This window comes from Vicugna pacos, chromosome 17 (genome assembly GCF_048564905.1).
Source record: "Vicugna pacos chromosome 17, VicPac4, whole genome shotgun sequence".
NCBI lineage: Eukaryota > Metazoa > Chordata > Mammalia > Artiodactyla > Camelidae > Vicugna > Vicugna pacos.
The window spans coordinates 24,319,612-24,345,748 of record NC_133003.1 but is presented as its reverse complement, the minus strand read 5'-3'; the positions used below and the strand labels follow the sequence as shown (position 1 = coordinate 24,345,748).

The 26,137-nt window shown below is 48.4% G+C and overlaps 1 protein-coding gene and 1 long non-coding RNA gene across 20 annotated transcripts in view; one reads left to right on the top strand and one right to left on the bottom strand.

Annotated features, from left to right (window-relative positions):
• Positions 1-2,949: 2,949 nt before the first annotated feature.
• LOC140686769 (uncharacterized) lies at positions 2,950-16,846 on the bottom strand. 2 transcript variants are annotated; one of them, XR_012060665.1, is made up of 4 exons: positions 16,508-16,846; positions 13,595-15,938; positions 9,932-10,222; positions 2,950-3,391 (listed from the first exon to the last, which is right to left on the bottom strand). It is a non-coding gene; the product is annotated as an uncharacterized lncRNA (long non-coding RNA). The 2 variants fall into 2 exon arrangements; XR_012060666.1 differs by having other exon boundaries at positions 9,932-10,104.
• Positions 16,847-17,032: 186 nt separating this feature from the next.
• Positions 17,033-26,137, top strand: part of SFMBT1 (Scm like with four mbt domains 1) — a 100,227-nt gene continuing 91,122 nt past the window's right edge. For 10 of the 18 annotated variants that reach the window (XM_072941479.1, XM_072941485.1, XM_072941477.1 and 7 more), the window contains exon 1: positions 17,105-17,284. The gene's annotated coding sequence lies outside the window, so the exon portion shown is untranslated. Of the gene's footprint in view, positions 17,285-17,890; positions 18,022-26,137 lie in introns of those variants that run through there. The other 8 variants (XM_072941492.1, XM_072941491.1, XM_072941487.1 and 5 more) reach the window with 6 other exon arrangements.

Genomic DNA, 26,137 nt, shown 5'->3' with positions numbered 1-26,137 from the left:
TTCCCCGAGCCAGGTGCTGCTCTGGATAGAGGCCCAGGTTCTTCCACTGATGAGACAGCCTCTTTCACCACTTTTATCCCCTGCCCCAATCTCTCCTCTCAGCTTTAAGCTCCGTTCTGAATGCAAAGCCCCTGAGAGGAAACGGAACTGGCCCAGGTTACTGTCACAGGGCTGCTGCTGTGGATGGAGGGTCAGACGTGAGCCAGTGGATGGGCCACCCTCTCGGGGCAGGTGAGCACCCCGTTCAATCAGCTCTCGCTGGGCAGGAGCTGGGCAGAGTGGCATGGTTCATCCAGAGTTGCCCCTTCAGCCTTGGAAGAGCTGCATGAGGGCCTGTGATGTAACAGCTGACTTGTGAAGGAATCTTCTAGTCCACGATTTACTGGTCTCATTACCTCCCTCCCTCCGAAAAATATGTCCCAAATTTACAACCCTGTTGACTCTGCTGTCAAAATGCGGCCCTTACCTGACTGATGGCATTTGACAGAGGCCACCTGGGTTCAGAGTAGTGAAAATCTGGCAACTCTCGGCCCTTTTATCTCACCTGCACCACAGACTGGGGCCTTGAAAGGGGGCTCTGATGCTGTCAGTGCAGTGAGCAGTGACTAATTAAGACACGACTGCATCAGTCACGTTGGAGGTGACAACTGAGCAGCATGTTTCTGGTTCGCGTCTGGGAGATCCTGACACACTTTTCAATTATGTGGAACTAATAGTGTGTGGCTTCCATGCGGCCTCGTCAGGCAGGAGAGAAAGGGGGAGTCTGAAATGAAAACATGACTCACGGTGGCTCCTTACTCAGTCTTTGGAGCTTCCTTTTGAAGATCATGAAAGGAGACCCCAGGGAGAATGGCATCAGGGGTACCAGAGGGCATCCTTCAGAAGATCTTATGGTTTCTGACTGTTCCCCGGAGAACAGGGGACACAAAAGCCTCAGTCCTTTTAATAGGTGCCTGTTGCAAACCCCGGCATGGATGAGCTCCAGCCTGCCCTGTGTTGGTTGCGTGGGCCAGGCAGGGAGGGCCATGAAGACCCAGGAGGACCAAAACACTGTAGCCATGAGAAAAACAGGAATGTTCTCCTCCACACAGAAGCCCAACCCAACTAGGGAACATTGCTAAAATAGCTTTTCTTTTTGTCTTCCCAGGGCATTAACACAACAATTTTATGAAAAGCCAGATTAGTGTAGTATGATTTTAATGTTCCCAGGCTAGAGCTGAAGATTCTTTTCTTCCTAACATGGCTTGTGAGACCCCCAAGTGGCATCTCTCCAATGGCAGGAGAACGTTCTTGCAGGTGTGCAGATGTCAGGCTTGCAGGGCAAGAGAAGGGATGGAGCTACTTGCATTTTTTTCCCTTATATCTTTTGTAACCATGAGTGACATCGTGCAGGGCTGATGGCATGATGCCCAAGCTTCGATGGCTACTTGTCCTTGCCTCCTCTCAGCCTTCCCTGTAGCAAACCTGCAAATGCAGGGCTGACAGCCAGGCTCTGGATGGAAGGACCCCAGAGGAGTCCTGCCGGCCATGTTTCTTCCATCTGCACCACTACTGCGGAAATCCGCTTGCGTCCGTGTCTGCCTTCTGGAGTACACGAGCCAGGTTTTGCTTTCTAAGTGGCCCATGGTGTTGCATACGTGGTTATGCCCCAGCCTGCCTGCTCTTTTCTGACTCCTGGGTGACCTTAAACAAGTCTCCCTCGGTCTACCAATTACAGAGCACTGAGCATGTGCCAGGCACCATCTACCTCTGGGCTCCGTTCCTCCCTCATTAACAAGGGGCTGGATTTGATCTGTGGTATTAACATTGAGCCTGAGAGGACAGAGGGGCCATCCTGCTCCTACTCCAGTTGTTCTCAAAATTGGGGGTCAGTTTAAGAGTTTGCTTGAAAGAAGGGTTGTTTTTGTTAAAAACCACCAAATTTGAAATCCACAGGATTTGAATGTTTTAAACCTCCTTCCTGTCCTTCCATGACTTTTTCTCCCACAATCTCTCCCCTGCCTCAGTCTTCATCCCATCTTAAAGAATTTAAGGTAATAGTTTTGCACTGGTATTAGCACAAATAAATATTTGGGAGAAACAAATCCAGCCAAAAATCATGTTGCATTACAAAAAAAAAGTGATCTGTGCAGCTTGGCAGCACAGTCTGTGGGTGGCCTTGACCCCAGGTGACCTCACCAAGGAGTGGGAAAGCCGCAAACTGGCTTCTCACACCACTCCATCGCTGTAACCAGAGGCAGGAGATCTTGCCTCCCTGTGCCTCGGTTTCCTCATCTGCTTCCAGCTCACCTGACATGGCCCAGGGAGGATGGAAGGAGAACAGAGGTAGGACAGGCAAACACAGCTCAACACAACCCATAGCAAGGCTTCCTAAAGGTCCTGTGTACCTGCCTCCCTGCCAGCTTTCTCTCCTGCTTCTCCCCCTCAGCCAGTCCTCCTGACGCCGTCCACCCAGCCCTCCCTGGCCCAGGCTCTGCTCTCCCCACCCCCACCCCTACTGACCCAACTCTAGGCCTTTTTATGGCTGGGCTGGGGAAGGAGAGAGAAGCGCAGACGTTAGAACTACTGGTAATTTAACCACTCTTCTTTAGCCCTGTCCCCCACAGAATGCACTAACCCAGAACACATGGCCTTTGTAAACACAGGTCCTCGTCCCTTTCCTTGGCTTCTGCCCAGTCTGGTTCTAAGGGTGCCATCAGGAGCCCGGCACCACCTGCTGTGGAGTCTCCAAACTCATCTCTCTCCTCACCACCTCTTCCCTGGGCCCTGGGCCCTCTCAGACTCAGGTGCCTAAGCTCTTGACCCCATCACGTGTCCTTCCCTTTCTTCCAACAGCTCAATCTTCCTTCTCCCCTGAGAATTAGGAAGGCAGGTGGTGAGGAGGGTTCCAGAGAGGGTCTTGGAGCAGACACAGCCCCACGTCAAATGGTGTGGCCTTGAACAAGGTGATTAATCCTTTTGAGCCTCAGTTTACTTGTCCAAAAATGGGCATAAGAGCACTTGCCTCATAGGCTGTGAAAGGAATATGTGAGAGGATGTAGGGGCATGAGCAGGGGTGCCTCGCACCATCCCAGTGTTCTCTCCGTAAGTAGTGAGTAGAATTATAAATCTGCCAAGCAGAGAGGAACGGTGGCCCCTGGGAACATTTGTTTCACCCCTACCTGCTCCCTCCTCCCCACCTAACCCCAGTCCACAGACATGCTAGTGGTTAAGTCTTTTTTCCTTCAGTGGAAACACTTCTTTCCCCTTTCCTTGAAGGCAAAACTGCAGGTGAAGAGAAAACGAAAGTTCCTTTTCAGCCTAGCTTGCCTGGAGGAGCTTGGATGGTGAGGTCCTGGGTCAGGGAGACTGTCAAGGCCTTCTGACTCCTGGCAAACACGGGGAGCCGAGCCTGGGGAAGTAAAGCTGCACTTTACCGGGAGAGCCACTAGCGGCCTGCCCATGCCCTCTTTCAGGCTCAGTCTGAGTGGCTCCCCAGATCAGGAAATGATGCTTCCAAAGCTTATTAAATGATTTTCAGCAATTTCAGAAATTGCCTCAGCTGGTAGTTTAGATTTCCCTGTAGCCTTAGATTAAAGCAGAAAGGAAAAAGGCCCCTGGTGATAGAAGACAGTGTGGCTTTGTCCAAAGAGGGCCAGCTATTGTCAGCAGCTTCTGAAGAAAAGGGAAAGGTTTGAGTTGGTCCTGCCTTGCGGGTGGGCGGCTGCAAGAGCTGGCTCTCCTGGCCTCAGCTTTTCAGCCTGGCCTGTGGTAGGCACAAGGTCACTCATGCTCCAATTTGCCAGTGTCTTCACCTTGAACCCACTCATCATAGCTAATCTGAAACTTGTTGAGTTCTTCCTCCTCACCCTCAAAAAAAACCAACAAAACCCCATCATTGTCTCTGCAACTGGCCTCCCAGACCAGGTAGCATCTATCAACTCCTCTAATTACAGTTTTGTTCATTGTTTTTCCTTCTCTGGACTGGGATGAAGGACACGAGGTTCAGGTCAACTGGCTTTCCGCTTCCAGAAGCAGCTGGGAGGAAGAGAAAGGCCAGAACCTAGGGTGCCCAGAGGGTGCTGTCTGGAGTGCTACTGTTAAGGTAGGATTTTTCTAAGAAGGAAAGTGTGTTCTGCCCACAATTAGGACTCATGGACAGCAGGGGGACACCAGATGCATCTGGATCTGGCACCCATCCTTGGGGAAGGAGAAAGGCTGTTGACCTTTGGTGTCTGGGTCATATCTGAGTGGTGGGGGAGTCCATCAGGTTTTCCTCTTGTTTCCTTTTCTCTTCTTGCTCCTCCTCAAAAGGCTGTGACCTGGGTGTGCCTGATTCTGATCCACAGAGCCTGTTGCTCCAGGCCACCCAACTCCCATCAGCCTCTGTGGACCACTTCCCTGACTCTGCCAGGGCTCCGGTTGCTTTCCCAAATTGGGAGATGGGATCCAGATAAAGCAAGAGAGCCAGAGAGCCTGAATATCATGTTCTAATTCCAGCCCTGCCCCTGTTTCTTCATAAGATCCTCTTCATCTACACAAGGTACTGACCTTGCCCACTGTGACTCGGGGGCCATGGCAGGGACCCAAGGAAATTCACTGTGCAACACTCTTTGCTGCAGTGGAGAGTGGGAAAGTGGTGGGCCTGTGCACTTCAAGGCTGGACCCTGGAGCCTGAAGCCTGGAGACTGGGCCTGCGCTCAGGCTGGGGAGTTAGGCTACAGCAGAAGTCATCACGGAGTCTAAAATATCTCCATGTATTGTTCTGCCTGATAACAAATGATCTTCTCTTCTGATGGTATTATGTATCTTATGTATTTCTTATATTAACTTATAAATTGTGAATCATGAAGTGTTCTAGGGCAGCCAGTACCCTGTGAATGGGCATTTCTAACTGGCCTTTTTTTCCCCTTTGTATGTGGTACACACATCCTCCTGTGCTTACACTGCCCTCTATATTGTTCTTTTTTTACTACACTTTGTCCCAGTTCAAGTTGTGTCCAGTTTTTTGCTATGTTGAATAGTGAGGAAGAGAATATCCTGATACCGAGACCTCTAAGCGCAGTCCTGCTTCTGCATTTTGCCCGCCTGTGACGCCTGAGAGCGCTCCTGCTGTGTCAGAGCAGGGCACTGCCTCTGGACCCAACTTCACCCCAGAAGGAGCTCAGGGTGGAAGGAAGCCTGCCCGGGTTACACCATGTTAATGACCAGCTGGCCCGGAGCCCTGACTCAGGACCTGCTGGCCAGTGGGCCAAACTCCTCCTTTCACATGGGTTCCACATCTGAAAAGGGCTTTGCAAAATGCCAGGCACCCGGGCAATGGTCAACATTCACTGTGAGGTCACGGCAGCCTGTTACTGGGTCATTCAGTTGACTGTCTTCCCACTGCAGATGCTGGGAAGGTCCTGGGGGAGCCATGGACCTTGGTGTCCCTGGTGGACACAAGCTGGCAGTGAGGACCTGACCCTCCAGGCTCCAATGCCTCCTTGGCTGCAGGCTGAAGGATGCGCCCATCTCAGTGCTGAGGGTGTGTCTGACACAAGGACCTGCTTCCCAAGAAGTATCAGGAAAGACATTGATGCCCCAGGCCTTGCCCTGAAGAATCTGATTCATCAGCCTGGTTGGGGCACTGGAAACAAAAGCTACCAGTAAACAGGAAGTGACACAACCTGGGCAGGCATCTCCACCCGCTGCTCCTGCTCCTCCTTTGGGGTGATATGGCCTCCTCTGGGAAGTGGCTTTGGACTTTGTTCCCTTGCCTGGAGGCCTGGTGTGCAGCCCACTAGGTTCAAGGCCCATTTGTGCAATCTTGGTGGACGTTTGGTGAGCTGCCAGCCTGTAGGTGGAGTCCCGTGGTCTTGACAAGGTCACTCTAAGCTCTTGTGCCTTCGGCCACAGAGCTGACTGTGGAACCCCCCAGGCTGTCTCCTGACCCCGCAACCCTGGATGAGTTACTCCACCTCTCAATCCTCAGCCTGCTCTCTGTCTAAACTCGACTTATTTTTATTTTCAGATTTTCTTTTGATCAAAAGAATACAGGTACCTAGTTTTAAAAACTGAATGACCCCTAAACGGCAGGTTCTGTCCACGTACCAAGCTTCCCCTCTCCCTCGCCCATCGTTTTAGTTTTTTGGTCATTTATTCTTCCATTTCTCTTCATATTTCTAAATGATTTGCTTATATTGCTGTTTCTTGATCCCCTGCCACCACCACCTTTAGAACATTGACCTCCTGGTATGGAGAAATGAGCTCAAACAGCCACCTCTCCACACACTTCCCTCCCCCATTCTTCCAGTGTTATGATCTGGAGTAAGTTGATACTCAGTGTTTACATGTTTCAAACTATAGAAACATTGTTCTCTGCTAAACCAAGTAGTACCCTATTTCCTTTCTACTACAATCTGTTGTTTTTCCTCAAGCTATTGTCTCATTATTTTATTTGCTTTTTTTGATACTTTATCATAAAACTCTGAGTCAACACTATAAAGCTCTTATCAAGATGACTAACCTCAGCAGGTATCATGGATTCTGGGTTTTCCCTGGAGACCTTGCTCCAGGAGCCCCTCACCCACCTCCTTCACTCCCACCATCCCATCTGCAGGCCCCTCCCTTCCTCAGAAGGAAAAGGCTCAGAGAAATTAAAGAACTTTGCCCAGCATCATAGCAGTAGTAGGATGGGGGCAGAGATGCAGATCTAGCCAAGGAGATGCAGTTGTGATCAAGAGCCACCATCCCCTCGCTTGAGCTTGTTGTAGTCCAGTGGGGGTGGAGACAACATAAACAGGACCATGCCATGGGTTTAACCTGCAGCAGGATTGCACATTGTACAGAGACCTCAGCCCTGACTGCAGAGGGCAGAAGCTGGTCTCCCTGCTCATCCTGGGTGACCCTTCCTGAAATGTTCCCTCATACCCACATCCATCCTTGTCCTGGGCAGATCTGAGAACAGGCTAGGCAGTAAGTCTGCCTGACAGACAGCTTTGCTTTGACCACCCATGGCTACCTCCCATTAAACATGCTAACGGTCCCTACCCAACGGCCAGGTGGACACGTGCCTCCTAGGACCACCAGCCACCCCCTTATCGCAGACAAGACACTCTCCCACCTCCCCAGGCCTCCGTCACCAGAGGGCAGCCAGGGTGCTGAGTTCTGACCCCAGCTTCTACTCTCTGCACTGGAGACTACTCCTTGCCTTCACTGATCAGAGTCAGCTAAGGTCAGCTTCAGGGAAAGCGAGGAGGTTATGGTGGTTCTGAGGAACCCAGGGCCTGGGGGCCTGTCATCCAGTTGTTCACACACAGGAAACTCCTGGCTGTGGCCGCCCAAGTCCCTAAAGGCAACACACACCCCTGAAGGGGACAGAGAACCTCCTGCATCCAGAACTCTTGCTGGAAACCCTTTTGCCTTACATAGAAGAGGTCTGAGCATCATCTGGGGCCTCCAATGACCAACATCTAGCTTGCCCCTGTGGCTGCACAATGGAGTGTTGTCCACACAGTCCTGCAAGCTGGAGGCCAGGCCAGCTGGGGGTTCTGCCACTGGGTTGAGACCACCCCAGGGGCACAGGCACTGGTGCAGGACACATCTCCCTGGCTCAGCCATCAGAAAACAAGCAGTGGGTATCAGAGGCACTTGGGAAACATAGGATGCATAGCTCTCTACAAGCAGCCACATCTCTTCCAAACAGACATCTAACCAGGATTTAATCTGCAACTCAGATTCAATCTGCTAAGTAGGGAAGAAAGTGTGTGGTTGTCATGGCAACACCAAATTGCCCAGGACTGTTGGTCTCTCAGGTGGAGATGGGAGGGGAGCAGAGCCAAGCCTCTGCCCCCTGCTGGGATGTTCTGGGGCGTGGGAGCCAGGCTAGACATACCTGCTTTCTTCCCACCACCCAAGCCTGGGGTTGAGGGCCTGAGCCATGTGGTGTGGTGTAAAGGGGGCTGCTGGGCTCGGGGCCTGCACCCTGGGGTCTAGGGCCCTGGTGGCTCAGGCATGTGTGTTCCAGCCCCACCTCAGAGCAGCTTGAACTTGGAGCCCCCTGTTCCAGCTGCCCCTGAATCCTAGAACTTCCTAGCAGTGCTGGGCCCACAGTCCTGATTATGGACATTGGCACAGCTGGCCTATCCTGAGTCCAGTCTGAATGGCTGAGGAAACAACAGCCTCACCCAGAGAGTGCCAGCCAGGGAGGGGAGGTGCCAGCCAGGGAGGGGAGGTGCCGCAGGGAGGAGGATATAGGGCTGACCCTTCTGTGCGTGAGCACACCATGCTGCAAGCCTGGCCCTCTCCTCTCCACCAGGAATGGAATGAAGCCAGCCCAATAGGTTGCCCCCCGTGGTCCATGCCAACCTGGGCCCAGGCCTAGGTAGGGGTGAGCAGTAGAGGAGGAGACTGCTCAAGTGGAGGGGTTAAGCCCTAGGAACCCCACCTACCCTCAGACCCACCGACCCCCCTTCTCACTGGCCTGCCTCTGACCAACCAGTCCCCCCAGGACAAGGTCTGGCCTCCTCAGCAGGCCTCCAAGACCCTGCTGACCAGCTGCATGTCCATCTCTGTGGTCCCAGGGCCTGGCCAGAGGAGGCTCCATGGACACTTAATGCATGAATGAACGAGTGAGTGGATGACAGTTAGAGTGAGGACTTGAAGCAGAGGAAATGGAGAGGCCAGGTTGGGGTGAGGAGCTGGTGGGAAGACCTCAAAGGGACGTGTTTGTCAGGGGCCCCATCCCCCATTCGGCCTCAGCCCTGGGGAAGCCTCGTCTTCCAGAGGGACCACTGAGGTCCCTGGCAGATGTGGCCCTGTCACTTGATCTCCCCTCAGAGAGACAGGGACCCCAGGGCCCACCCCCAAAACCTAGCTCACCTGGTCCCTGCTGGGGGCTGCCTCCTGGGGACCCTGTAGACCTGACTGCTTTTGCTACATGGTCTCTGAGTTCTCCCGCTGTCCAATTAGTGCTAATTGGGAGCAGGAAGTGTGTGCATGTGTAAGGTTAGGCCTGGAGTTCCGATGTCCTTGTCAGAACCTAGAGACTTCCTGGGATGGGCTCTTGCCCAGGGCCGCGGGGTCTTTGTGGGATGGGTGGGACTGACTGGGCACTGAGTCCTTCTCTCTAGGGACTTGTGCTGTCACAGGCCACCTCCTCCCCCAGGCACCAACTGCCCCAGGGCCAGTCAGGCCCATCTTGTTCATGCTGAATCCCCAGTGCCTGGCACAGAGCCACGACTCTTCACAGTTTCAGCCTCCAGAAATGAAGGGAAGAAGGCCTCAGGGCTTGGCAGGAGAGGCATAAAGGGGCTGGGGACTGACCTGGCCCCAGCCCCAGCCCATGGTTCAGTAAAGGCGAGGAAAGACTTGCTTATCTGATGGGTTCACACTTGGGCCTCCCTTGAGGGACAGAGGGTGCAGAGGCCCTGGATAGACAGGTGGAATTTCCCCTTAGTTTCCCCTCCTCCCCCATGTCCCCACCTCTTTTCACTTGGAGCACAGATGGCGGTGTCCAGAGGCAAAGCACCTTTCGTGTCAAGCCCTAAGCCAAGTTTTCAAGTCCTGTGGTGCTCCCCCCACCCACAGGCACTGGTCACAGCCTGATACAGAGGCTGTAATGGGGGGAAGCATGGGGTGTGAGCATTTGGGGAGCCTGGGTTAAGGCTCTCCCCACCTCCTGTGGTGCTTGTGTTGACCATGGTCCCTGAGGGCCCTCATCCTGGGCACAGTTAGGCCTCCTTCTTAGTGGACTCAGACCTGGTGACCCTAGGATCCTGAGACCACTCAGAGCCTCGGGCTTGGGGGCTCACATCTGGAAACGAGGCCCTCAGGGCTCAAAGGTGCTCAGAGGTGAAGACTGCTTGGTGCCAGTTCCTAGAAGTAGCCTCAGTTTTGGCTTGTTCTTGCGCAACAGAGTGGGGGGCACCAGGATCCTCTGAGGCCTGGGATCAGAGAGGAGAGGCCTTACCGCCAGCAGCCACTAGAGGGCAGGATCATCCCGTGTGTTTTCTCCAAAGGGCAGGTGAGCAGGGCGGCCGGGAGACAATGGGGTGGCGGGTCCTGGACTTGGTGGCCGAATTCCGAGCAGCTGCCAGTCGGGTCCAGCGGAGGCTGGAACACTGAGCAGAAGTCCACGTGGGCCTAGACCCACCAGCCCTCGCTGAGCCTTTCACTTCCCGACAGCCCGGTTCCAAGCTTGCCCAGCGCCTCCCCTTCTTAGAACAGCAGCGGCAGAAGAACGGTTGGGATTACTCCAAGCCTGCTTGGAGGAGTGAGGCCAGGCAAGGGCTCAAAAGCGGGCCCTTAACTCCTTTGGCTGCAGGCACAGCCTCAAGAGGAGGGCAGGGCCGCCATTAGTCCCCTTAATTGGCACCCACTTCCCCAGTTGTGTCAAGTGGCCCTAAAGGAGGTGTGGTCACAACATGGACAGCTTCTTACACAGGAGTGGAGTGGGCATCCTCACGGAGCATGTACCCCAGAGGCAGCCACTCCTGGGCTTCTCTGCTGGCCAGGTCCGGATGAGGCAGAAGTCTCTGGCTGGGAGAGGCAGGGTGCAGAGAGACACCCTGCAGCTACCAAGGGCCCCATGGGCACACACACATTCATGTCAGGAGGGTTATGGGAGGTTTCTCTGCACAAGTGATGGCTACACTGTGTGGTAGCTCAAACACAGGCTCTGTTGTCACCCTGCCCAGGCTAGAGTCCCAGTACCATCCTTGCTAGTAGGCCTCAGGCAAACAAATGTTCTCTAAGCCTCAGTTTCTTAATCTAAGAAAGCTGCAAGAGTCTGGCTGATGTGGACAGGAGTGGGTTCTACCCCCTGGGAGCCAGCTGGGGAGAAGGGAACTCACATTTGGTGAGCCCCAACTACAACTCGGGCATCACACTAAGGCCTTTACATGCATGTTCTTACTTAATCCTCTGGGTGCTGGGGTCCTGCCAGGAACAGCACACAAGGCATTTGCTGTCTGCAGAGAGCCTGCCCCCACCTGCCAAGGCTGCCAGTCCCCAGCAGCGCCTCCCCGGCTGCCATATTGAATCTATCACAGGACCCAGCACAAAGGCACTTGGGAAGGTCTGTAGAGCCATTTCCCCATCCCCAACTGCACAGAGGAAGAACCAAGCCCTGGAAGAGAAGGGACTCCACCCCTACAGTTATAAGCAAGTTGGGCTAGACTTAGGTTTCCTGCTCCCAGCTCAGGAGAGGAAATCAGGCCTCCTTTCTTGGAGAGAGGTCCTTTCTATGACCCCCTTTCACGGAACCCACCCTACGGAGAGCTTCAGTCAGCTGGGAGCATTTCTGGGCTGGCCATATAACTGTGCTATCTGTGAGCCTCATGCCCACCTGTGTAGGCACACAGCCCGCATCAGCAAGAGGAAGCATGCGTGAGTGATTTCATCTGGCTCTGATGCTTGGAAAAATGCTAGAAAACTCCTCTAAAATATTCACAACTGTGTTCACAGCCCAATCCCACATCTTAGAGCTGAAAAAACCTCTAGCCATCTTTGGATGCATTGCTGTGCTTTCAACAGCCAAATGCTACTAGCCAAATTTTAAGGATAAAATAATTGCTATCAGGAAGTTAAGTAACTATCCCAGGTTTTGTGCTTCAGACCTGTCTGAAGACAGTGAAGAATGGAAATTGGAGGCCCTTAGGAGCAACACTTGACAGGAATGAAGATCACACATCTCAGGAATTATAAAGTAAGTAATGAGAAAATTAGAATTCAATTGGCCACACTTCATTTTGTACAAAGCCACTGGGTAAAGCAAGGTCCACTGGCATTTTCCCTGATTTTGTCTGTACTATTCAGAAATCTCTTTCCTGCCAAGTCCACCCAGTGCTGACAAGCAGGGACCAACCTGGGGGCCTAGAGGTGGCACCGCACATTTGGCTAGAAGCCCAGCCAGGTAACTCTGAGGCTCTTGTTTATCAAGGAGATTAAGCTTCCCTGTTGCTATAACAGCATCAAACAAACGTATTAAATGTCCTTGCTAACATTTTATAGATTCATACAAATATCCCAATAGTTATTGAATATAAACTATATCTTAATAAAAAAAAAGGAAAAATGGCAGCCTGGGAAGAGGCAGGGAGTGCAACTGAGGGCACGGGACAGGCAGGGACTGTGGTGTCCAGTCATGGCAAGCAGGCAGGGTATGGAGGGAGGACTCTGAGCATCAGAGAGATAAAGGCTGTGCTTGCCCAAGCCCAGCAGGTGGCTTTGGAGAGAGACTGAGAGGGTCCAAGGTCATTTCTCCCTCTACCCTTTCCTTTCCTGCAGGGCTTGCCCTGCCAATTCCCTTCCAAGAGCCCAATGGCCAGCTCTCTTCATGAACCTCCTACCCCTGACCCTCCAGGAGGAGCACAGTGGGCTTGGAGAATGTTCTATACCTGAGCTGGCCCTCCTTCCTCCTCCCTCCTCCCTCCTGGCTTCTGGGCTGCAAGTGGCCAAAGATAGGAGCCTTTGGCCAGAATAGTAATCCTTGGTGTCTTGGTTCTAAATGTCAGCCCTTCAGCCCCAACCTGATCCCCAGGTCTTGAAATTGGCCTCTCTTCAGGTTACTTCACTCAGGGGTAAAGCCTGGCTGACTGCTTTTTTTCAGTGTGGTGTCTAGAACAGATGGATAGAGGACCACAGGGAATGGGGACTAAATGTCCCATCAAAGGCATACACATTAGATAAAGGTGTGTATGTGTATTTATCTATTTACATATATATGTCAATGTGTGATATATATATGTACATATACACTTTTTAATGTGTATGACTGTTGATGGGTCATTTATTACATATGTTCAAATACATATTCAAAATATTTAATACATGTCATATTAATTATTTTATTATATATTGAAAATTATGTTTACTTACATGTTACACATTTCATATCATACATTTACTATTTCATATTATGTTTTATTATGTATATTTTCATAGATCATGTTATATTACTAATTCATTTGAAAATTTCTAAAACATTTAATATTTAATATATTATATAATACATATGCTGTTAAGAGGAATGAAAACACATGTCCTCAGAAAGATCTGTGCCTAAATGTTCATAGCAGCATTCTTCATAATAGCTCTAAATTGGAAAGAACCCAAATGCCCATCAAGAGAATGGATAAATGAATGTGGCATATCCACAAAGTGGAACACTATTCAGCAAGAAAAAGGAATAAGCTACTGTTACATGCAACAGCATGTAACTCTGACCCCTTGGTCAGCGAGGACAGGGGGTCATAACCTCCACCCTCCAGAGCCAGTAAAAAGTGAGTTGGGAATGGCTGGGATACCTCATGGGTGTGCCAACCTCTGGTCTTGGATGTTGCCAGCTGACCCACTAGCTACCCTCTGGTCAACCCACTGCCTCTCAGGGAAAGGGCTAGCCCCATGGTGACTGAGACAGGCCCACAGGGCGACTGATGTCTGTGGAGTTAGATTAGGGTGACAGAACCCCCCAAAATGACCAACAAATACTAATATAAATTATAAATACCAATCATGAAGGAAACAACTGCAGGAGAGAGAGAACCTGTTCAGATGGAGTGGGCAGGGAAGAGTTCTCTGAGGAGACAACCTCCTTCAACAGATACTGGAATAATGAGGTGGTACCACCTACCTGAAGGTCAGTGCCCGCGGTGGGATGGAGAGAGTGCCGGGCAGTGGGAACAGCATGTGCAAGGGTCCTGAGGTGGGAAGGATTGTGACATAATTATGGGGTGGAAAGGAGACAGGGACAGGTAAACTGCAGCAAGTAAAGTGGGCGAGTGCCTATTGAGTTTGTAGGGTGGCCAGGGCCAGTTTTACAGGCCAAAGTAAGTCTTTTGCCTTTTTCAAAGTGCAACAGGAAGCCCTGGGAGGCTTTTAGGCAGATGTGTTCTGAGACCAGAAATCAGTTCTCTCCGTGCTCTTCAGGGGGCTGCATCTTCTGTAACTACTACCTGAATTTCTAAGCAGCAGAGGTGTCAAGGAGTTAGCACACCTTGTTTGTGGTCTAGCTCTGCCTCTCACTGAGTGACCTGGAAGCTACCAGTTTGCTCTTTGTCCATAGAGAATGTGATGACCTATCCTGGGGGATGTTGCAAGGGGTAAAGATTTCCTGCCTGTGCATACATGCCCACACCCACACAGGGCCCTGCACAAGGCAGACTCTTAAATGGTAGTTTTCAACTGTTCCTTGTGGCTCTCTGCTCTTCTTCTTCCTCAAGGGTCACGAAGGTGAGCAGTGGAGACAGGCTGCAGTCAATGAAGGACCTAGCTTCTGTCTGAGATTTAAAATATTTGAGTAAATTGAAAGATAGCACATGCCCTGGTTGGGAAAATAAAATATTATAGAATATTTGATCTGTTTAAATTAATTCATAGGTTTCATATAACTCCATGCAAAATCTTTATTTTTTTTGAAATTAAAGTATCAGTAAAAACAGCTGACATTTACTGAGTTTACATTGAACTTGTGAGGCAGGTGTTACTCTTACCCCATTTTATAGACCAAGACTTTAAGGCCTTGAGGGAATAAGCAGCTTGGCAAGTTCACACGGCTGGTGAGTGTTGAACCTGGATGGTTCCTATTTCCAAAGCCAGCACTCTTAACCCCTGTATGATGTTCCTAGAATGTGTCTGCTCTTAAACCAGTTTGGATATTAAGTGATACTCTGAACTAAAGAAGACCTCATAAGGGGATTCTATCCTCACCAGATGTGAGAATCTATTTTAAAAAGCCAATATTTAGAGCCACGTGGTATTTTCTCAAAGTCTATGAGAGGAAATGGAGAATTCAGAAATAGACCAACCAAAATCAAAAGCATAAGAGTAGATTTTACTAAACAAAGGGGAAGAACTATTTAATAAATGATGACTGCATAAGCAATAAAAATGGTGAGGGTTGTGGTAAGTTAAATTCATATTTTACCCTACACAGCAAAATCAACTTGCCATGGATAATCATCGAAGAATTAAATTTAAATGAAACTTTAGGAAACAAGCAGAAAACAGAGTATCAGATGGGTGGAAGAAAGTTCACTTTGTCATCACTGAAGGAATATAAAAAAATCACAAAGGACTAGAATGACAGATTGAATAAAACAAAAAAGAACAATGGACTGGGAAATATTTGGATCAGTGACGACGCAGGAACAATATCTGTAATATAAAAAATGCTTATTCAAAGTTAGAAGAGGTGCAGGTCCCCAACAGATAATTGATATGAACAGATCATTCACAGAAAGGGAAATACACATAGTAAATGCAACGGAAAACATTTAAAGTCATCTAAGAAATACTAAAGTAACCTTGAACTACTAATAGATACTACTAATATAGGGGAGAAAAAAAGATGGCACCCAACTCTTAGAAATGTGTATTGAACTCTTTACACTTGTTCCTGGGAAGCGTGGAATGAGTGGGTCAGCTCTTTGGGAAGTCCTATGGCAGAGTGGGGCAAGACCATCCTGTTTCTTAGCCTTCTGCCTGGTTATTTAACTGCCAGTTATTTGTCCCAAGTGCAGAACTAAGAAATATGTTAGCAATTTTATGGGAACAAAATATGCCATCTTAGGATACTGAGCGAATGGATGAGGATACCAGTACACATTAAAAAATGACTCATGTGAACAAAAGAAAAATGTTAGCAAACACAAGAGTTGTGTGTTTGCAACTATGTAAAGACGTGTATATAGGCGAATGGTTTCACCGGAGGAAAGTTGCATTCGGTAGTAGTATCACGGATAGTAGTTTATTCGTTTTCTATTTTTCTTTCTCTCTCTGGTTGCTACATTGTCTTTTCAGCGGCAGTTTAAAAATGTATGTATCTGGATTCAAATCCAGCCAGCAGCGTGACTTAAAGCAACTTTGTAAAGTGGGATGATAGCTCCCAGAGCGGTGGTGAGGTCAGTGAGGGAAGTGAATGGGGTCGTATCTGGCACCCGAGACCTCCTTCTTGAGGTGGAAGCGCCTTCTTCTCCCTGAAAGGCAGGAGGCATCAGTGCCCTGTCGGAGACCTCCTCTCGGCCCGGAGTCCGGGCACTCCTGGTCTTCGCAGGTCGGGGACTCCCTTCTGCAGGGAACTCTCCAGAGCAGATGGGGAGGTGGGGTGTCCCATCGGCACCTGCGTTCGCTGGGGAAGGGGCGACCTCGAGGAAACAGCACCTCGGGTTGTTGGGCCGGCTTGTAGCCACCTTCGAGCTTCTGTCTCGACCCGCCCTCTCCCTTCTAACCTCCTCCCCTGCTCTCCTGCCGGAATTCGGCAGCCGTCTTGTGCCCCCTCGCCGGGGCCCCGAGCTGCAGGAAAACTCGGATTTACAGGGCGCCTCTTGCGGAAGCCTGGAGACATCGGGTGTGCCGGGTGGGTAGGGGGAAGGGGGGGTCCGGGTCTGACTTCGTATACAGAGGGCATTTGGGTGCCTTTCTAGGTCTCAAGGGTCGCGCCAGATCCCCGATGTGGGCGAGGCGGGCGGACGCAGCCCTCTCCCGCGGCGACACGCGCGGATCTGGGATGGAGCCGCCGCTCCGTCGGCTCCCCAGTTAACGCTACCTTGCCGGAGGCTGTCACGTGCGGACGACAGCAGTGCGCTTGGCTCCGACCGGGAAGCCAAAACCGACCCAAGGACGCCACCTGGTTCCCTTGGCTCCGTCCACAATCCGAGGTGAGGCGCGGGGGCCCTTCCGTCGTGGGTCGGAGCAGGGACAAGGTCGGCGCTGGGTCCCTGGCGGCGCTTCTTCCCGTCGGGGCCGGTCCGCGCCGGGCCGCAGCGCCGTCGGGTGCCGGAGGCGCAGCCGCGTGCCCTGCGCCACGGCCTCTGGGGGAATCCTCGGCAAGTTGTGGGCTGGGGACACAAGGGGAGGGGGCGGTTGGAGGCGCTAGACCCCCAGCACCTCAGTCTTGCGTCTCCCTTGCCTCCGGCACGGACCCAGCGGGGCGCGCAGACTAGCGGGTGAGCCCAGGGAGGCCCTGCCGAGGGGCGCCACGCGCGCCGCGCGAGGGGCGCGGGTTGCCGGGAGGAGCGCGGATGGGGGGGGGCGCGGGCGCATGCGCTCTGTGCCCGTGCCATATTGGAATGAGTCGGAGCGCGGAGCGCCGCCACCGCCGCCTCCGCCGGAGCGCGGGTGGAGGGGGGCGGGGAGAGCTGCCGGCCGCCCCGCTCCGCCGAGCCCAGCAGGAAGGAGGGCGCGAGCGGGCGAGCGCGGGCGGCGAGAGCGGAAAAAGCGCCAGCTCGGAGGAGCGAAAAGAAGGAAAGAAAGAAAGAAAACGAGCGCGAGAAGGGAAAAGAGAGCGATCGAGGGAGCGCGCGCGCGCGAAAACTCCCGGCAGGTAAAAAAGCGGGGCCGCCAGCTGGGCCTTCCCGCGCGGCGGCCTGAAGGGGCGGCGGCGGCGCCGGGGCAGGGGACTGCACAGCGGCTCCCTCGAGGTGGCCGCGCAACTTTGCCAGCGAAAATCCGCCAGGAGCGGGCGGGCGGCGGGCTCCCGGGCTGAGGCGCCAACGGGCGGCGGCGGCACGTTGGGGCGGGGGCGGGGCGGGAGGGGGGAGCGCGGCGCCCGCGCGCGGCCTGGCGCGCCCCCGCGGCCCCGCGCGCCGGCCGGCCGGGCAGCAGGAGCGAGCCTGGGTGCCTCGCCGCGGCGGCGAGCGGCGGCCTGCTGCTTGGGGTGGGCAGCACGGCGCGCGGCAGCCCCAGGGCGTGAAAGGAAAGTGGCGGGGCGGCGGCACCGCGGGCGTCCAAGTTCCTCGGCGCGCTGGGCACGCCGCGCGCCCCTCCCCGCGCGTCCAGCGCTCCCGCCCGCCGAGCCCCCGCGGACCCGCCCCCCGGGCTCGCTCCGGGGCCGGGGCGCGAACCCGCATCAGGACCCGGGGGCGCGCCGCCCGCGCGGCGGTCCGAACTTCGCAGGGCCAAGGCTGCCGCTGCGCGGTGGCGGAGCGTCTAGCGGCCGCGCAACCGGTTGCTTCGGGCCGGCGAGGTGGAGTGCTCCGGCCCTCCCTAGCGCCGCGCGAACGGGCCGTGGGCTCGCCGGGAACCCGCCGCCCGACCCCGGCCGGACCTGCCGCTCGGGAGGTCTGTGACCGTTTCGATTTCTTTTCTTAAAAGTCTCGTTTTGAACCCTGAGAAGGAAGCTGTGGAGAGGCGAGCAGTGTCCTGAGAAGCCAGGCCTGCTCTGTGGGGAGCAGAAACGCCTTGTGAGAACACAGATTCCGGCGGAGAGGATGTGTGTTATGTTAAGTTTTTCACAAGATGTCAGCTGTTCCTTGGGGTCTAAAACTGAGCCGTAAAGCACAGGTCACCTGCACGCCTTGCTATGCGGCGGGAGTTGGGTAGGACACACTCGCCAGGGACAGGCTTTTTATTTAGGGGGGTTGTTCCCAGCCGGTCAGTCAAAGCCTTGCGGGTGGACTGCCCCGAGCGAGGTTTCGAGCGAGGTTTCGTGAGTCCTCCTTAGCAGTGATATGGTCTTAAGAACCGAAACACCGTCAGAGATTTGAAAAAAAATAAGATGGGTTTTTGTCAATCCCTGCATATGCCTTCTCCTCTTGAACCACATTTTTAAGATGTCACACTTTATTGCATCGCAGGTAAAATGCCTGAAAATATAATTGTTCACTTGTCAACTGTCTTGAGAGGAGGAAAATGAGTGTCTTCTTGGGTACACTTTGGGGCCTGGTGTTTTGAGGGACATGTTGAATCTTTCTAGGCCACAGGTAGATTCAGAGTTGATATTTGCTTACAGTGTCAGAAAAGTAACGGCCTGGTGGAAACGGGAGTGGCCCGAGATCAGGAAACAGTTCTATGACTACTGTTGTCATTGACTAGCTGTCTTATCTTGGGTATGTTTCTTCCCCTTTATAGATTTGGTTTTCCTTGTTTGCAAAGTAAGAGGATGAATAGATCATCATTCTTCGTGCTTTCAGTTCTAAAATTCCATGAGTTTTTAAAGTGAAAGATTAAGAAAAATCTTGGTCTGGACTTTAAAAGGTTCTATGTAAAAGTGCTTGCAATGTGCATCTTTATTAAAATACATTTGGAAAAAATATTTTGGGAGCTCCATCTAGGATGATTTTAAGTAATTTATTATCTGGAGAGATAGTTACAAATTTATTGCAGTGTTTTTGAAATTTTCTATATGTATTTATTTGTTTATTGAGGCCTAACTTACAGTAAGATCTTAAGTACATGGAGTTCACTGACTTTTTACATACATATATGCCCTGATGGCTACACTCAGGTCAAGATAGAAATAGAACATTTTCAGCCTCTCAAAGGGTTCTCTTTACATTCCTCCTGTTCAGGAAACACCTTCCCTCTACTAAGGTGACCACTGTTCTGACTTCCATCAGGACTGCTTGTGAGTTTTGCTTCTCAAGAATACCCTTTTGAGGGTGAAAGGGGGCAATATTAATAATTAAGCTGAAGGACAACAGATGTTAAAACCTGGAGTTACAGTCATTTTCGGCTTGATCTTAATGCTTTTATAACAATTCTTAGGATTTTTACTGTCTAGAAAAACTGAACATTGTGACTTGAGAGACTTCTTAGTCAGAAGGTCATTTTTTAGCTGAGGCAGTACTTTGCAGGTTTGGATCTGTCGTTCTTGGGAGTCCTTGTGAACATAGGCCTGATACTAATCTGTTACTTCCCCTTTTTGGAATATAAGTATATTTCCAGTCAGTAGGTTTGAAGAATGAATCATGCACTTTCCCAATAAGTCGAGTTTAAGGTGTCAGTTGAATCAGTTCTTTAAAGCCTAGAATTTGCTGACAAAGTTAAATAAAAGTTTATTTTTGAAGTTCAGTGAATTAAAGAATGTGGGCATAAGGCTTTAACAACCTTTTAAATGACAGCAAATGATTTATATATGCAAGATATTCTTCGTAGTTTATCATATCATTAAAACTCTAGTGATGAAAAGAAACAAAAGGTAACTAAAAATTATGTTAAGTGTGGTTTTTTTTTGTTTTCTTTAGATTTCAACATGTTTAAGGTGTCTTTTTGTGTTAGACCGCTAGGAAATTGGGTTTTTTGTATTTCCCACTGAAGTAAGTACTTCAGCAATTTGTTTATCTTTCCCAAATGCCCTTTGAGATATTCTTGTACTTTTTCTTGTTTCTGTTGCTTAAGGCGAGGAGTTAGAGGTTATAAGCGAATTCTTCTTCTCACAAAGACCTGTGTTTTTACTGCCAGGCCATCTGTGTGGGATGGGTTGGGAACTGTCTAGGGCCTGTGGTAGGAATGTATGGAGCATAGTCCACAAAGTTCAAAGGTTTTGTGAAATGATTCTGCTGAAAAATTCTGTTTTTCTGTGACTAAATCAGTCAGTTGGCCAAAAACTAAGCTGAATTTGGTCGTTCTACCTCAAGTTTCATAGCATTATTAGCAAAGAAAGTAATTGATCACTTAGTTATTATCGATCCTCCACTTTTTCTTCCTTTCTTTCTTTCTTTCTTTCTTTCTTTCTTTCTTTCTTTCTTTCTTTCTTTCTGGCTCTTTTTAGATATCTTAGCTTTTGTATTATCAAATTTTAACTTAAAATTTGTTAAATTTTTGAGAGGTACAACTGAAGAGATGCCAAATGAGAAACAAAATATATATGAAAGGAAATTCCCTCTTTTGCTGTTTTTTTTTTAAATAAACCCTGATATTTCTCTTTAAAAATGCTTTTCTTATCTGTAATCTTGCTGCTTCTGTAGAGTAATTTTGCTTTCACAGTGGTAATTAGACTGGGTGTAGTTATAGAATGATGGTGTAGAAGCTGCTGTCTTTTAACTCTGAAGTCTGTGGACAGTGTGAACTGCCAAACCTCATTGGCCTTTTTATTGTGACTTCATGTCATGTGCACATTAAATAAATGAAAACAATCCAAAAAGCAGAAGACCATAAGGCAGGTATTTTGAATGCTAAATATTTTTATATTAAAGTTTTTCTAGATTATAATTTTTTGAAGCTGTTCTTTCTGGAATTATTTGGCTGTTAATATTTCAGAACAATTTAAATGAGAATAAAAGAACATGTAATCAGTAAATATTATGGCAGGGTATTTTTCTTTCAGTAAATAACATTTGTTTTGTAACTGGAATATTTTGTAATTGAAAAAAATGTTTCTTCTTGTACATAGTTGTTAAGTTGGATGAAAGTCTCTGGGGATTTTGGTTACCTGGGAGATTTTGAACCATTAGACTTCAGGGATTGGGACTTTGCTATGACTGGATTTCAAGTGGTACTGGCCCCATTGGAATACGTTTAAAATAGGATGTGGTCAGGTTGTTACAAGTTCATTTTTAAACTTTTCAAAAGTGGGAGACAGGATAAGAACAAAGACAAGTTATTAATAGAAAAATTATGACTTCACTGCTGAAGTTTTAACAAGTTTGATTCTAAACCTTTGCCTCTTGCTCAAAGGTACCTAAGGATTTGTAATTATTTTCTAGTCACTTTTATTCAAGAGGATGTTTATAAATTTATTCAGCTGTCATTAGATCGTCACTCAAGGACATAACTAAAAAAAAAATAATGTCTATATATTGTGCTAAAAGTATTGAGTCCCTACCGAACTTTATGGTTTGATAGTCAAAACTTGAGAGCCAAGCACTGGACTGTGCGGGGAAAGGCTATTCAGTGGCATTTCTAACATGATGTAAAGTGCTGCATACAAGTTCCTTTCTGATGTTGCTTAATCTAGAGAAAGGTTAATCACTAGACTGATTTAGGGTAGATAGGGCAGTTGAGAGTACTTGCTTGGTCTGGGAAAGTTGATCATGGGCTGAGATGACATTTGGAGAGTGGGGTCTTAGATGAGAGATGGAGGCTGGTTTGTTGGCAGCTTCAAGTCCAGGACAGTTGTATTTGGAATGACAACATGAGATGGAATGAGAACTTTAGCAATCATTAAAATACCTCAAGAGTTTTCCCTGCTGAAATTCTGTTAAAAGTGTTAACCAACAAGTCCTTTGATTTGAATTCCAAATTATTATAGTTTTTTTTACCCAGAATGGTTTTAAGTATTTGAGGTGGCTACTATGTAATACTTGCTCAGTGGTAAGGCTACCTGTGAGTTGTCACTAGTTTTTTACATTAATTTCAGTTAATTTACTACCCAGACTAGAGTGCTTTCTTGTCTCTGAATTTTTGCTAGGGTTCTTTCTTATCAGTCAGTTCCTATAAAACATGTTTTTTTTCCATGTTAAAGATAATATATGATAATTGTGAATTGTAGTTTTAAACCACTTTGGCTTATTTTTACTTATGTCATTATAAAATAACCTTCTTGGAGTGATAATGATAACACAGATGTACTTAATATATCTTCTAGAACATGGTAAATAATGAGAAAGTAAATTTTCATTATTTTGAAAAATTTTGATTTTTTCTGTTGTAAAATATACGTAACGTAAAATTTACCACTTTAAGGTAGACAATTCAGTGACGTTAAGAACATTCACAGTGTTGTGCAGTTATCACCACTATCCATTTCCAGAACTTTTTCGTCTTCCCAGACTGAAATTCTGTACTATTGACAGTAATTCCCCATTCCCGCTTCCCCATAGCCCCCGGCAGACCACTTCGCCTCTGTGAATTTGACCATTCTGGCTACCTCATGTAAGTGGAATTGTACAGTATTTGTCCTCTTGTGAGTGGTTTATTCACTTGACATGATGTCCTCGAGGGTCATCCATATTACAGCATGTGTGTCAGAATTTCTTTTTGAGGAAATGCATTTCCACAGCAGGTAAAATAGGTCATGGAACCCTGTACACTAGGACTCATTTACCTCCTTTGGAAGAAGTCTGTAGGTGCCAGCAGAGCTGTGACAACGAGGTACCTTTTCCTCAGAGGTAGTTCTGACACACGTGGTTATTGGAACGAAAGAGAGAGATGGAAGCAGGATGTCACAGCAGGGTAGAAGACAGGGAAAGTGTAAAAACAAAGGTTCCTACAGTCTAGGATCCCATTTGGATTGGGACAGAGAGCCGTGTGGGTCTTAGGATACCACCTTATTGTGTAGTCACTGATGTTAACAGTTATTGGTCTGAGTCAAAGCATTCTACCCAGAATAATTAACCAAAAAAGTTTCTGTTCGAAAGTTGTAAATAAGCCTTCAGTCATGGTTATACAGTGACTCATTCCCAGCTGTTCTGGTTAGCTGAGGTTTTGCCATATATCACTTTTGTTTCTGTATTAATGGAAAACTAATGAGTATATACAGCAGCTTAATAGCTTACATAATAATATCGCCACATAATTAGTGCTTTGTATTTTAGCTTTATTATTATATTACTTTAACTCTGTATTTGGGAAATATCCAGTCATAGAGAGAAAGCAGGTTTGACAGAACTATGGAGTATGGGTTGAGCAGTTAGCACTTTCAGAATAGCTGAAGAGGTGGAAGGCTTAAAAAAATCATTATTGTTTTTTTTACTATTATTTTTGCCTGTTTTGGTTAGTAGACATGTGGTGAGTTTCCTGAATACTGGACTGTTTGTTCCCATAATGGTAGAGGACACCTTAGAAATCTCTTTATCATCCCCTCCCCCCGTGCCTTCTTGCAAGGGTGCTTTTCACTATCTTCATGACAGTGAGTGTCATGAAGCCAGATTTTGTGTGTGTGTGTGTGTGTGTGTGTGTGTGTGTGTGTATGCCTTAAATTACTGCTCAGTTCTTAAGAAAATCAGAGTAGTTAGTTGTTCCCTAGAGTTAGTAAGGCTTTACTGAAAGTATCAGTTTCTTTGCCAAGATATTGTCCCTTGGGCACTAGGGAGCACCTATTTTACACAATCCTGTCCCCATTGTGTATCATTGAAATTCCTGAATTGCCAGTTAAACATTCTGAAAATTTCAGTTTATATACCAGAGTCAGTTTGTTAATTTTTAATGTAAGAATTGATGGTTTTAAGTAAACTGTTAGAAGAGATATTCTTTTCGGAAAAAAAAAAAGGTAGCTGTTCTTTTCAGGAGTATGGTTTCCTTTTGGTTAGTTTTCATTTTTATTATTGAGCAAAATGTACAGGGGTAAGTGGTCTAGTAGCTAAAGCTAGAAAAACTTTGGGTATTTGGTTGCTGTTATGGTCATTTATGATATCTGAACCCTTTGACCTTTTTAATATAGTTAATGTTTATTATTTTAATTTTGTTTCCCTTTGGAAGTTGATTTTCTAGTCCTCAATTTTGCATTGTATTTGCATTTAAAATATACTAAAGTTTTTTTATTGTTAATATGAGTAACACTACACAAATTGGGAAACAGACTTAATCTGCTCTTAGGGATTATCTGCGACTGGTTTTCCTTAAGGACACAGAGGAGCTCCTGGGTGAAGTGAGAGAAACTCTAAGTGACTGTTGCTAGACCCCACTGGAGAGGGCTGAGTGGGCTCTTCTGACTTCGCCTTCTAGAGTGGACCTCCCTTCTCTGCAGTGAGTTCTTGAGGAGGGCTCTGTGGCTCCGGCAGCCAGATCCAGGGCCTTAAGGCACAATGGAATTCTGAAAACGCTGCCTCTTCTCCCTACTCACCCCTTGACCTTTACCCTGATTTTGGCTTCCTATTAACTTTGAGAGGAGCTCTTTCCAGAACATTCTGCTAGTGAAATCTGAGGTTCTGGTGTGGTTTTCTTTTTCCACAGCCTTATTAAGAGGCTTCCCTACTCTCTGTGTCTCATCTTCTGACCTCATTGCGACCTTTCCCACTCAGAGAGTTTCACCCCCTTTAGGCCCGGACCCATTCATTGTTCAGTCTTTCATTTGCTTTTTGGCCAGTACACTTTACTCTGGTCCCTTTGCCCTTCTACAGCCTCTGCTCTGTAGAGCACTGCCTCCACCAGTCCAGCCTGTGCCCTCTCTGCTGTGGACAGACTACCCCAAATTCAAGGTCTCCTCCTGAAGTGGCTGTGTGTGGGTCTGGCTCCACATGGTCCTGTCTTGATGCAGACCCTTTTCTTTTTGCCTTCTGGGACCGTTTCCGACCCTCTGTTGTTTGTACCTTTCTTGTTGAATCCTTTCCTGGTGGATTCACCCACATTTAGACTTCATTTAGCTCTTGTGTCCCCCTAAACTTTTCTGCTGAGCTTCAGATCCGTATATCCTCTGCTGTCTGGACCTGTCCAGTTTGGTTGCCTCACTGGCCCCTCAAAATCCACAAGTCCCAAACAGACCCTCACAGTCTACCCGAAAGCTGCTACTTCTCTCGCCAGCCCATCTGCCTAGGGCACTTTTTTTTTTTATGTTCCTCCTCAGTGATGATGTCCATTTTGTCCCCGGCAACTTTCCTCTGGAACACAGTCTTATTTTTCAATTACCAGCCTCTGACCATAAAATATACAGTTCTGACTCCTTGGTTTTCAAACATTTTTAAAGCTGTGGAGCCCTTTGTTAAGTAAAATCTTTCTGGGAAGCCCAATATATAAAATAAGTGAAAGTAGCATCCTGGTGGAGGGGGAGTGAAGGGCTGGCATCCTTTCCTGCCACTTAGACCTCCCGGTGCTGCTATCTTCCTCCTCTGAGGCAGAGCTGGCATCTGGTCCTTAGGCTATAAGTGGAGTTCCCTGGAGTTGCTGTCAGTACTGTCCCAAGACACTCGAACTCTGCATTTCTGAAAACCACTTGGTCTTTTCTGCACCCCACCTCTCTCCCATTGGTTTTTTTTTTAAACCTTTTTTACTGATTTATAATCATTTTACAATGTTGTGTCAAATTCCAGTGTTCAGCACAATCTTTCAGTCATTCATGGACATATACACACTCATTGTCACATTTTTTTCTCTGTGAGTTATATTTCTCTGTGTGTATATTTCCCTGTGCTATACAGCGTAATCTCGTCTATCTATTCTAAAATTTTGAAATCCCAGTCTATCCCTCCCCACCCTCCACCCCCCTGGTAACCACAAGTCTGTATTCTCTGTCTGTGAGTCTATTTCTGTCCTGTATTTATGCTTTGTTTTTGTTTGTTTGTTTGTTTTTGTTTTTGTTTTTTAGATTCCACATATGAGCGATCTCATATGGTATTTTTCTTTCTCTTTCTGGCTTACTTCACTTAGAATGACATTCTCCAGGAGCATCCATGTTGCTGCAAATGGCATTATGTTGTTGGTTTTTATAGCTGAGTAGTATTCCATTGTATAAATATACCACATCTTCTTTATCCAGTCACCTGTTGATGGACATTTAGGCTGTTTCCATGTTTTGGCTATT